The sequence below is a fragment of the Puma concolor genome, chromosome A3, assembly GCF_028749965.1.
Source record: "Puma concolor isolate L17-30 chromosome A3, mPumCon1.1.hap2, whole genome shotgun sequence".
NCBI classification, from domain to species: Eukaryota; Metazoa; Chordata; class Mammalia; order Carnivora; family Felidae; genus Puma; species Puma concolor.
Genome location: NC_141669.1, coordinates 78,168,976 through 78,179,384, shown reverse-complemented (window position 1 = coordinate 78,179,384; position 10,409 = coordinate 78,168,976). Strand labels below are relative to the sequence as shown.

The following is a 10,409-nucleotide window of genomic DNA, read 5'->3' as shown; positions in this document are numbered from 1 at the left end:
TTTGGAGGGCTACTCTGAGCTGTCTGTCCCGCAACTTAGCCGTGCCGCCTTTCGGGGTTCACCTGATGGAAATACACCAGGTCTGAGTGTAAGGATGTTTGTGCTGCCCTGTCCACAGAACTGGACTCGTGTGGAACCTTGGCGGCCATCACCAGGGCCCTCAGGCTACAGAGGACCATGAAAGAAGGTGCCAGCACCCCGAGTGTGGAGGGGGGCCGACGGACAGGAGGTACAGCATGACTTGGTTCTGTCCACTGCAACAATACATGAGTATGTGTGTAAATATTTATAGGTATAGCTACACTGTCAAATCTCAGGAATCCCTCACACAAAGAGATTACAAGGTAGTCAGCTTGGCTGAGTAGGACTGAGGAGACAGGTGAGGAGGGACTTTTCCCTTTGTAGCATTGGGCTTCTGTGTCTGTCGTTCGGAGATTCAGAACCAGCAGGCATGAGTTCGGAATTAGAGGAACTCAGAAGGAGGGCGTGTCTAGCAAGGAGCAGATCCTCCCTCCCCCTTCCGAATGGCCCAGTGTGCCCGTGGGGCAGGGCTGGGGTGGCAGGCCTTGAGCACGTGTCTCCATTTCCCCCAGCTGCATTTTCTCATCTGTCAAGTATAAGAGAACAGTGCCATCTCACAGGGGGCTCTGGTTTTGCTGCAGTCCTTCTAGGAGCCCTTCTAGGAGCCAGGCTGGACCGTGCAAGGAGGCACATGACAACATTCTTGTTCTGAAGGAACTTCCAGGCTAGAGAGTCCACAGAGCCGTAACTAGCTGGTGCAGGACAACGTGCTCTGTGCTCCTACGAAGGCCCACGCAGGGCCCTGGGAGGCTGGGGTGGGGGGGTGGTGGAGGGACCATATCTGAGATGAAGATTCAGCTGAAGCAGAGGAAGCAGGGGGACACGGCAGGTGTGTTCCAGGCAGGGACCCGGGCCCAGGGGTGTGAAGAGCATTGGGAATCAGCAGCCCTCAGCACTCCAGGGCAGGTGAGACGCAGCAGGTTCCTAGGCAGGGCCTCATCCAGCATGTGTGGAAGCTTGGATTTGAACTGGGTGGTGGGATGCAGGGCAGGGAGGGCACCCCTCAGTAGGGGCGTGATCGCCTAAGTGTTTTAGAAGCTCGCTCTGGGGAATGGTGGCTGAGAGGAGGAACAGCTGGGGGCTCCTGCTTTATCGCTGTCCAGGCAAAAGGGGGAGCCTGAGTTGCTGAGGCAGTAAAGGCAGAGAGAGGGGACAGGACAGTGTCTGGGCATGGTTAGAAAGCAGAGTCGTGAGGTTCAGGAAGCCTAGGAGGGAAGGGGTGGAGGGAACACCAGGTTCTGGTATCAGTGACTGGATGGATGTGGTATCACAGCTGTGGAGACAGGGGGAGCAGGCCGGTCCACGTCTCTGGGGCATCTGGGAAGAGGTGGGTCCCAGGCTGCCAGGCAGGGCTGTGAGGGGCCACCATGCAGTGGGTGGTCCCTTCATTCCTCCTCCACTGGCACTGGCAGTCCACTGGACAGAGAGGAGGTCTGGGGATATTTTGGACCCTCTTGGCTGAGGGATGGAGGGGGAGCCATCAAGGGCGTCATGGATATGTCCCAGGACTGGCTTTGGAAAAGGACAACCCTTCAAGGGTTAGATGCTAGAGGTTACCTTCCTTATAGTTATTTGCATTTTACAGAACACTCTAGAATAGTAGTGCTGTTCAGTGCATGTGGCTGTTGAGAACTTGAAATGTGGCTAGTCGACTGAGGAAGGGAGTTTTAAATTGTGTTTAATAGGTACTAAATTTAAGTGGTCACCTGTGGCTAGTGTCTACCATATTGGACAGCACAGATGTATCTAGAATTTCTGTAGAAAAGCAGTTGCCACTCTTACCGTAAGCCTCGTGTGGTTGGGGGAGTTTGGTAGAGGCGGGCTAGGGGCCTTCCTGACCCCCCTCAGATTGCGTGTCTATTGGTTAAGTGTGGAAAAAAACCAAGAGATTCAATAACAAATTGTTATATTGCATTTATGCATTCATGTATGTATGTATATATTCATTCATTCATTCATTCTAGCTGACACACAATGCTACATTAGTTTCAGGTACACAGTGCAGTGATCTGACAGGTCTATATTGTTACACTATGCTCACAAGTGCAACTGCCATATGTCACCACAAAACACTGTCATACTACTGTTGACTATATTCCCAATGCTGTGCCTTTTATACCGCGACTTAATCATTCCATAACTGGAAGCCTGTATCTCCCACTCCCCTTCACCCATTGTGCCCATTCCCATCGCACCCCCACCACATCCATTTTCTGTGTGCCAGGTTCTATCCTCACTACATGAGTTAATTCACTTAAGCTTCATGAGAGCCCTAGGAAATAGGCCGGGTATTTTATAGATGAGGACATCGAGGCACAGAGAGCATCGGCAGCTGGCTCGCGGTCTCACCGCTGGCAGTAGCAAAGCTCAGCTTTGAACCAGCCATTTCAGCTTGCTAACTGCTCTGCTAGTCTGCACAATTTCATCTGTGGGACCCTGAACCAGGGAGGGCCTCTCCTAGACACTTCACACGTGGCATCATATTTCACCCTCATGGGCGCTTTGTATAGCAGGAACAGCATTGTCCTCCCATTTCCTAGATGAGGAGACCGAGGCTCAGAGATTTGCTCAGGATTACACAGGCAGGGAGTGGCAGTGGAATGAGATTTGAATGGAGGTCTGTTGTAGTCCCTGTGTGACTAGGCCTCTCGCAGAGCAGTGGTGACACCGGCCTGGAGCCCTCCGTGCCCCTGCTCCTGCAGCAGCTCTGGGCTCAAAGGGCTGTGCTTTGTAAGCTCCTGGCCATGTCCATCCAATGACCCTCCAGGCCCTCCCTGAGAGGCTGGATGGACAGAACATCCAGAAACCAGCCACTCTGAGCCTCTCAGCCCAGAGGGATTTAGGTCTGCCTTGGTGAGAGTTGATATTTACATTTTTACCCACAGCCCTGTGGCACAGATCATACCTGGGAAGAGTGTCCTGAGGCGGGGTGGGTGATCTCATTTTCCAGAAATTGGAAAATCTCCAGAGAGGTTCCCCCACATTCTCTAAGCCTTAGTTTTCTCATCTGTGGGATGAAAGGGATACACTAGGTCGTGATTTTTTAAACATTTTTTATTTTTAAAAATTTATTTACTTCTTTATTACTGTTTTTTAATGTTTATTTATTTTTGAGAGAGAGCGGGTGAGGGGCAGAGAGAGAGGAGGGCAGAGGATCTGAAGCGGGCACTGCCCTGACAACAGAGAGCCTGATGTGGGGCTTGAACTCATGAACTGTGATCTGAGCTGAAGTCAGACGCTTAACTGACAGAGCCACCCAGGTGCCCCTACTTATTTACTTTTTAAAGATTTTATTTTCGGGGTGCCTGGGTGGCTCAGTCGGTTAAGCATCCAACTTCGGCTCAGGTCATGATCTCGCAGTTTGTGAGTTCGAGCCCCGCGTTGGGCTCTGTGCTGACAGCCTGGAGCCTGCTTTGGATTCTGTGTCTCCCTCTCTCTCTGCCCCTCCCCCACTTGTGCTCTGTCATTCTCTATGAAAAAAAATAAAAAAATGTAAAAAAAATTTTTTTTAAAGATTTTATTTTCAAGTAATCTCCACACCCAGTGTGGAGCTTGAACTCACAACCCCGGGATCAAGACTTGCATGCTCTACCGGCTGAGTCAGCCAGCCAGGTGCCCCTAAACCTTTTTTTAGCGTTAAAATGTTGTGTGCGTGTGTGTGTTTTTTAATGTTCATTTAGTTTTCAGAGAGAGAGACAGTGTGAGCGGGTGAGGAGCAGAGAGAGAGGAAGACAGAGAATCTGAAGCAGGATCCAGGCTCTGAGCTGTCAGCACAGAGACCGATGCGGGGCTCGAACTCACGAACTGTGAGATCATGACTTGAGCCGAAGTTGGATGCTTAACTGACTGAGCCACCTAGGTGCCCCAAACTAGTAGGATTTTAAAAGCACAGATGAAGCAGGAAATAGACTGCCCTGGAATGGACCCCTGGAAGGCTTCTTGGAAATATGGGTTTATAGACAGTGTGAGAAAAGGCAGGTAGAGAGGAGTGAGAGAAGTAGCCCCAGGAGATTTGAAGGAGCAACAGTTTAGATTCCTTTGAATTTTGCTCCAGCCTTTCTGGTTTCAGGCATATGACAACTACACTGAGCTCAGTTTCCTCATCTTTGAAATGGGGATAGTAAAAGTACCTCAGTCTTGGGAGATATAAAAGACTATCCTTAACATATGTAAAACTTTAGTTCATAAGAGAAGCTCCAAGGGGCACCTAGGTGGCTCAGTTGGTTAAGTGTCAGACTTCGGCTCAGGTCATGATCTCACAGTTTGTGGGTTCGAGTCCTGCATCCAGCTCTGTGCTGACAGCTCAGAGCCTGGATCCTGCTTCAGATTCTGTGTGTGTGTGTCTCTCTCTCCGCCCCTCCCCTGCTCACGCTCTGTCTCTTTCAAAAATAAATAAACATTAAAAACAATTAGAAAAAAAAAAGAGAAGCTCTATAAATAGTAGCTATTAGAATCTTTAAGGCATTTCCACCAGGAGACCTGTGGGCATGAGCTGGAGGAGGAGGGAAAGCCAAAGGTGATGAAGCAGAACGATAATAGAGTGGTCCCCTCTTATGGACGGGGATACGTTCCAAGACCCACAGTGGATGCCTGAAACCGTAAGTAGTACCCTACATATGCTATGTTTTTTCCTATGCAGACATGCCTATGAGAAAGTTTCACCTATGAATTAGGCACAGTAAGAGATGTACAACAATAACGAATAATAAAACAGAACTACAGCCATATACACATAAAAGTTATGTGAATGTGGTTTCTCTCAGAATTTCTTACTGTACTGTACTCACTCTTCTTGAGATGATGTGGGATGATAAAATGCCCACGTGATGAGCTGAAGTGAGGTGAATGACACTGTGATGGAGCATGAGGATAATGTGAAAAAACAACAGTGGAGAGAAATCATTGACCCAAAATCTGATGTTCTAATGGAGGAATTGGTGGGAAGAAGGCAGGTGAGAGATCTTTTGAGGCCTGAGCTCACTGCCCCAGCCCCATCCTGTGCCGCCTTGCTCTGTTCTCCACCCTTTGGCACCATATCCTTCTTTCCTTCCCTCTCTGGAACCATGCATCCTCTAACCACAGGGCCTTTGCACAGCTCCTCCTTTTACTTGGAAACTCTTTCATTGGCCCTTTGCCTTACCGTTACTTACACTTTGCCTTTCTTACTTTTGTAGGGGCTTTCTGGATCCCAAGTGAGGTCAGTTTCCCTGACAGAGGCTCCCTCAGTATCCTCTCCTTCCCTTTTGCAGCCTGGATTTCAGCCTGTGAGTATATATTTTCTAAAAGATATAACTCGCATACAATAAAGCTCATCAGGTTAAAGTATATGAATCTACAAATTTTAGTATGTTCACAGGTTGTGCAACAATCCCCATGATCTAATTCCAGGATATTTTCATCAACCCCAAAAGACACCCCGTCTACCAGCAGTCAGTCCCCATTGATCCGCTAGCTCCTGGCCACTACCAATCTACTTTTTGTCTTATGGGTATGCCCATGCTAGACATTTCATAGAAGTGGAATCATACAATATGTGGTCTTTTGTGTCCAGCTTCTTTCACTTAAGTGTTTTTACAGTTCCTCCATGTATCAGTGCTTCATTCCTTTCTATGACTAAATACTAGCCCATTGAAAGGACATACCACATTTTGTTTATTTATTCATCTGTTGATGGACATTTGGGTTGTTTCCACTTTTTGGCTATTGTGAACAAGTGTAGAAGTTTCTTATGTGGCCATCATGGAGCATGCACGAGGTCGAGAGGGGGAAACTAATATTATTGTAATAGTTATGAAAACTGAAGTATCACTTTGGAAAATAGTAAGACACTTCCTCAAAAAGTTAAACACAGAGTTACCATATGACCCAGCAATTCTACGTCAAGGTATATAGCCCAAAGAATTGAACACATGTACACACAGGGGTGTCTGGGTGGCTCAGTCGGTTGAGCGTCCGACTTCAGCTCAGGTCATGATCTCGCACTCCCTGAGTTCAAGCCCCGCGTCGGGCTCTGTGCTGACAGCTCAGAGCCTGGGGCCCGCTTCAGATTCTGTGTCTCCCCCTCTCTGTGCTCCTCCCCTGCTCATGCTTTGTCTCTCTCTGTCTCAAAAGTAAAAATAAAAACATTAAAAAAAAATTAAAAAAAAAAAAGAAAACATGAACACACAAAAACTTGTACACGGATGATTATAGCCATATTGTTCAACAAGAGCCAAAAAGCAGAAACAACTCCAATGTCTATCAACTGATGAGTGAATAAACAAAATGTGGTGTCCATATAATGGAATATTATCCTGCTACACCAAGGAATGAAGGCTGGTTCATGCCACATCATGAATGAACCCTGATGACAACTGATGACAGTGCACTCCATGAAGGCAGGGGATGACAGCTGTCAGCTCACCTGTTTACCCAGTGCAGACATTTACTAGATAACCAAGAACGGTCTGTGGGATTGTTGAAGGGTCCCAGCCAACAGCCCCAGCACCCCATCCCTTGGATGTCTGGACTGGATCTCAGGGCAGCAAGTCTGCCTGAATCACACCAGGTCTGGCCCTTGATGACACAAGCCTCCTACCCTGCATTGTTTCTGATTTCTGCTTCACCACATGGTGAAGCCATGGGAGCCATTGGGAGCCTGGACGTCCTGCAGTCCTGGAGTCCTGGCACACTGGCCTGACTGGACCTGAAGCTTCTTCGTTAGCAGCCAGGCCAGGAAGGGGCAACCAGGTAGCACAGGATCACCTGTCGCTTACCTCGGTGGAGTTCTCCCCAAAGTGTGCCCCTCCTATGCTCAGTGGTGTGGGTTGACAAACAGCAGGTTCCCAGTGACCCCACAGTCCCTTCTCAAGTGGTGTGGGGCTCAGAGACTGCCTTGCAAGCAGCCTCTCACCTGTCACCAGGAGGGTGCTGGGATTCGGTGACACAGGCCCTGGACCTGCATTTCAAAGGGCCCCCCTTCTTCCTATAAAACTGGCACAGGGCCCAGAGGAGGGGTCACAGGCCACCCCCCGGCCCAGCTCAGCCTCCTGCAGAGGGGTCACTGGGAATTCTGTGTTTTGTCAAATATTGCTAGGCTAAGGAGTTTTATTTGAAAATAATTTTAATTAGCTGGAAACTAGGAGTTTAATAAATGGAAAACAGAGAACTTTCCAAGGCCACGGCTGGGAAACACTTGCTTTTTTAAAAATTCCGCCTGGCTTTGCAGGCCAGCTAAGCACCCTGACACAAGGGCCCGATTGCCAGAGGAATCCACAAGGAAAACAAAGCTTATTTTTAGAGAAATATTTTAAACTCGGTTTCAGCGAGCTCAGGAGTTTTCTTGTCTGTCTAAAATCCTTAATATCTTTCCTTCTATTTCAGAACTGCTTCTCACCCCAGAGGGTATAAGAACTCCTATCTGATGAGAGCTATTTCTGTACAGATGAAAATAAAGGGGTCCCCTCCCCCTCCAACCAGAGAATTGTTTCTAAATATGTCCCTGCAGTCAGGCTCAAGCAGCCTGTCCTTGACAGGTGTGCCCAGCAGTAAGGTGGGTCTGGGGTCCCTGCAGGTCTGGAGGCCTGTCTGCCACCCTCCCACTCTCAGCCCTGTTCTGCCCACCCCCCTGCAGGAAGCAGATGACAGCCTGGCCACCATTTCCGGGTTTTGAAAGCAGTTTTTAACTTGAAAGAGGCCTGCTAAAAAGGGCTGCTTTTCCTCTGTAGGTGTTGTTAACACTCTCACCCCCATGCAGACACATCTAGACCCAAACATACAGCAACACCCACAGGTCCTTCCTCACACCCCACAGACCCACACACCTACCCACACAGCAACAGTTACAGATACACCCACACATAGATCCACCACGCGCGTGCACACACACACACACACACACACACACAGCAACAGATATAGCCACAAACCCTGACCCCCGACTCACACACAGACCTCTGAACACACCCATACCCACCCACGCGCGCGCGCACACACACACACACACACACACACACACACACACAGCAGCAGCAGCAGCAGATGCACCCAAATCCAGACCCCCACTCACATGCATGCAGACCCCTGAACATACCTACGCACACATACCCTGAACATACCTACGCACACATACAATCACAGACACGCCCAAGCCCATACCCACACTCACACCCACGGACTCTCAAGCTCTACAGACATACATACCCCACACACATATCGACAGCCTCACATACCAGTGCTCCCCTATAGCATACAGACACAGAACTTTGAACACCTGCATACAGAATGATACCCTCGAACAGGTGCACTCCCAGCTAGACACACAAGGACACAGACACACGCCCTGACAAACCTCTCTCCACACACACAGACACACCCTTAGACACAGACACACTCATATGCTTTCCAGGTTTAGCAAAAACTGTCAGGAGAGGTTGGAGAACCCACTGAAGCAGGCGTGGGCCCTGGAGGGGCAGTGGCTTCCTGCTGCCCAGCCCCTCACCCACCTCCTGCCTGCAGGGTTCCTCCTGGGCAGGCCTCTGGGCCCTGGCCCTGCCTCTTTTTCCTCCCTTCCTCCTTGGCCTTGCCAGCAGCACGAAACTGGAACTGCCCTGGATGGCTACGGGTCTGCACATTCCTCAGAATGTGGACAACAAAAAAATAAACACAATTAGATCAGGTAACGACAACTGGAGAGTAGCTACGGTCTTCCGATGGAAAGGGAGGCTGGCTGTGGCTCGACCTCTAGGGGTCCCATGGGCTCCCCTAACTCAGGCCAAGGAAGGTGCAGAGACCCAACTTGTGCTTTCAAGAGGACTTGGCCAGAGTCATCTCTCCTTTGCTCTTGTCACCATGAGCTAAAGTGGGGGGCAGTATCTAGGGATGGTTCCCTCCCAGTTCAAATGCTCTCTAGGGTTTCTTCCTTGCACACATCCAGCCTGGAAGGTTTTCTCAGACCTGCAGGCAGATTTTAAGACCCAGTTTCCTCTGCTGGGCCAGACCTGTGGCCAGGAGCTGTGCCTGTCTGTCCTTCCTTCTCTGGTCCCTCCCAGGCCTGGGCCTTTTATCTGGACTCCTGAACCTCTGCAGGGCTTGAAATCCCCATCTATTCCCATCACTGGGTGGCGGGGGCTTTGGCCTCCTCCATCATTTGTGTTGTGGCTTTTTTTTCCCCCTTTAACATACTCAGCAGTCGATTCAGACAGAGTGAGGAGTGGCAAATATGTCCATGCATGCATCCCTTCTCTAAAATAATCTAGAAGGTGGCATGTACTAATTGAGCTGCTTTAAAAAGTACCTTATTTTTTTTAAGTTTATTTATTTTTGAGAGAGAGAGAGAGAGAGAGAGAGAGAGCAAGCGGGGGAGGGGCAGAGAGCCAGGGAGACACAGAATCCGAAGCAGGCTCCAGGCTCCGAGCTGTCAGCACAGAGCCCGACGCGGGGCTCGAACTCACAGGCCGCGAGATCATGACCTGAGCCGAAGTCAGATGCTTAACTGACTGAGCCACCCAGTCGCCTAGGTGTCCCCCCAAATACCTTATGTTCAAACAGCCCAGGGCAATGCCACTATGAAGACATTCTAAACACCCTCGCATCCTGGGCTCACTTTCACAACTGGCTGCAAAAGAATTTTATCTGGAGTGTAACACAGTCTTGGAGCCAGTCAACTTCAGTTCCGCTCTCCAGCCCGTGACAGGAATCCTGGCTTGTCCTTACTTGCAATTTTTACTTCTAGTCCCCTTAATTTACAAGAAAACTTTCCTAAGAGCGATCGAGCAATAGCAGAGAGTTTTGTTTGCTGTTAATTCCAGCCGCTGCAGAAAGACAATGACCTATATACCCTCCATTGATCTGTGGCAAGAGGAAATTTCTGAATGATTCCCCCCAGCTTTCCATGCTCCACTGAGTCTCAAATACAAAACATCAGATCCTAGCAGTCGGGCTCCCAAACAAACCAATTTTTAAAAATGAATGTGGCTTATCCCAACAAGTCTGACATTCCAGCCCATCAAAAGTGCTTGTTTAGAAAAATAAGTGGAATGAAGTGGCAACAAGGCCTTTGAAAGCAGCTTGGCCTAAATAGCACCGCATTTTAGACTTTTCCTTCCCAGTGCACATTCTTTATGGGGAAGAGGCCAGGGAGCCCGCAGGGTCTTGCCGCCTGAGCCCTTCTCGGCCCCGGGCTTCCCCTCCCCCCACGGCTGAGGCCCTTAGCCAGGGGCCGGGCATCTGGGAGAACTTTGAAACTGTTCCCCATCCCCTTTGGCAGCCAAGCACCAAAACGCTCCAGTTAACGTGAAACAGCTGCCCGAGGCCTGGCGGGCTCCAGACCGCCCCTCCCCCACCCGCCC

The 10,409-nt window shown here is 49.6% G+C and overlaps 1 long non-coding RNA gene across 1 annotated transcript; it reads right to left on the bottom strand.

The window, feature by feature from the left end:
- Nucleotides 1-271: 271 nt before the first annotated feature.
- Nucleotides 272-3,084, bottom strand: LOC147582549 (uncharacterized). The gene is made up of 2 exons (XR_015249259.1): nucleotides 2,987-3,084; nucleotides 272-1,938 (listed from the first exon to the last, which is right to left on the bottom strand). It is a non-coding gene; the product is annotated as an uncharacterized LOC147582549 (long non-coding RNA).
- Between the last annotated feature and the right edge of the window lie 7,325 nt (nucleotides 3,085-10,409).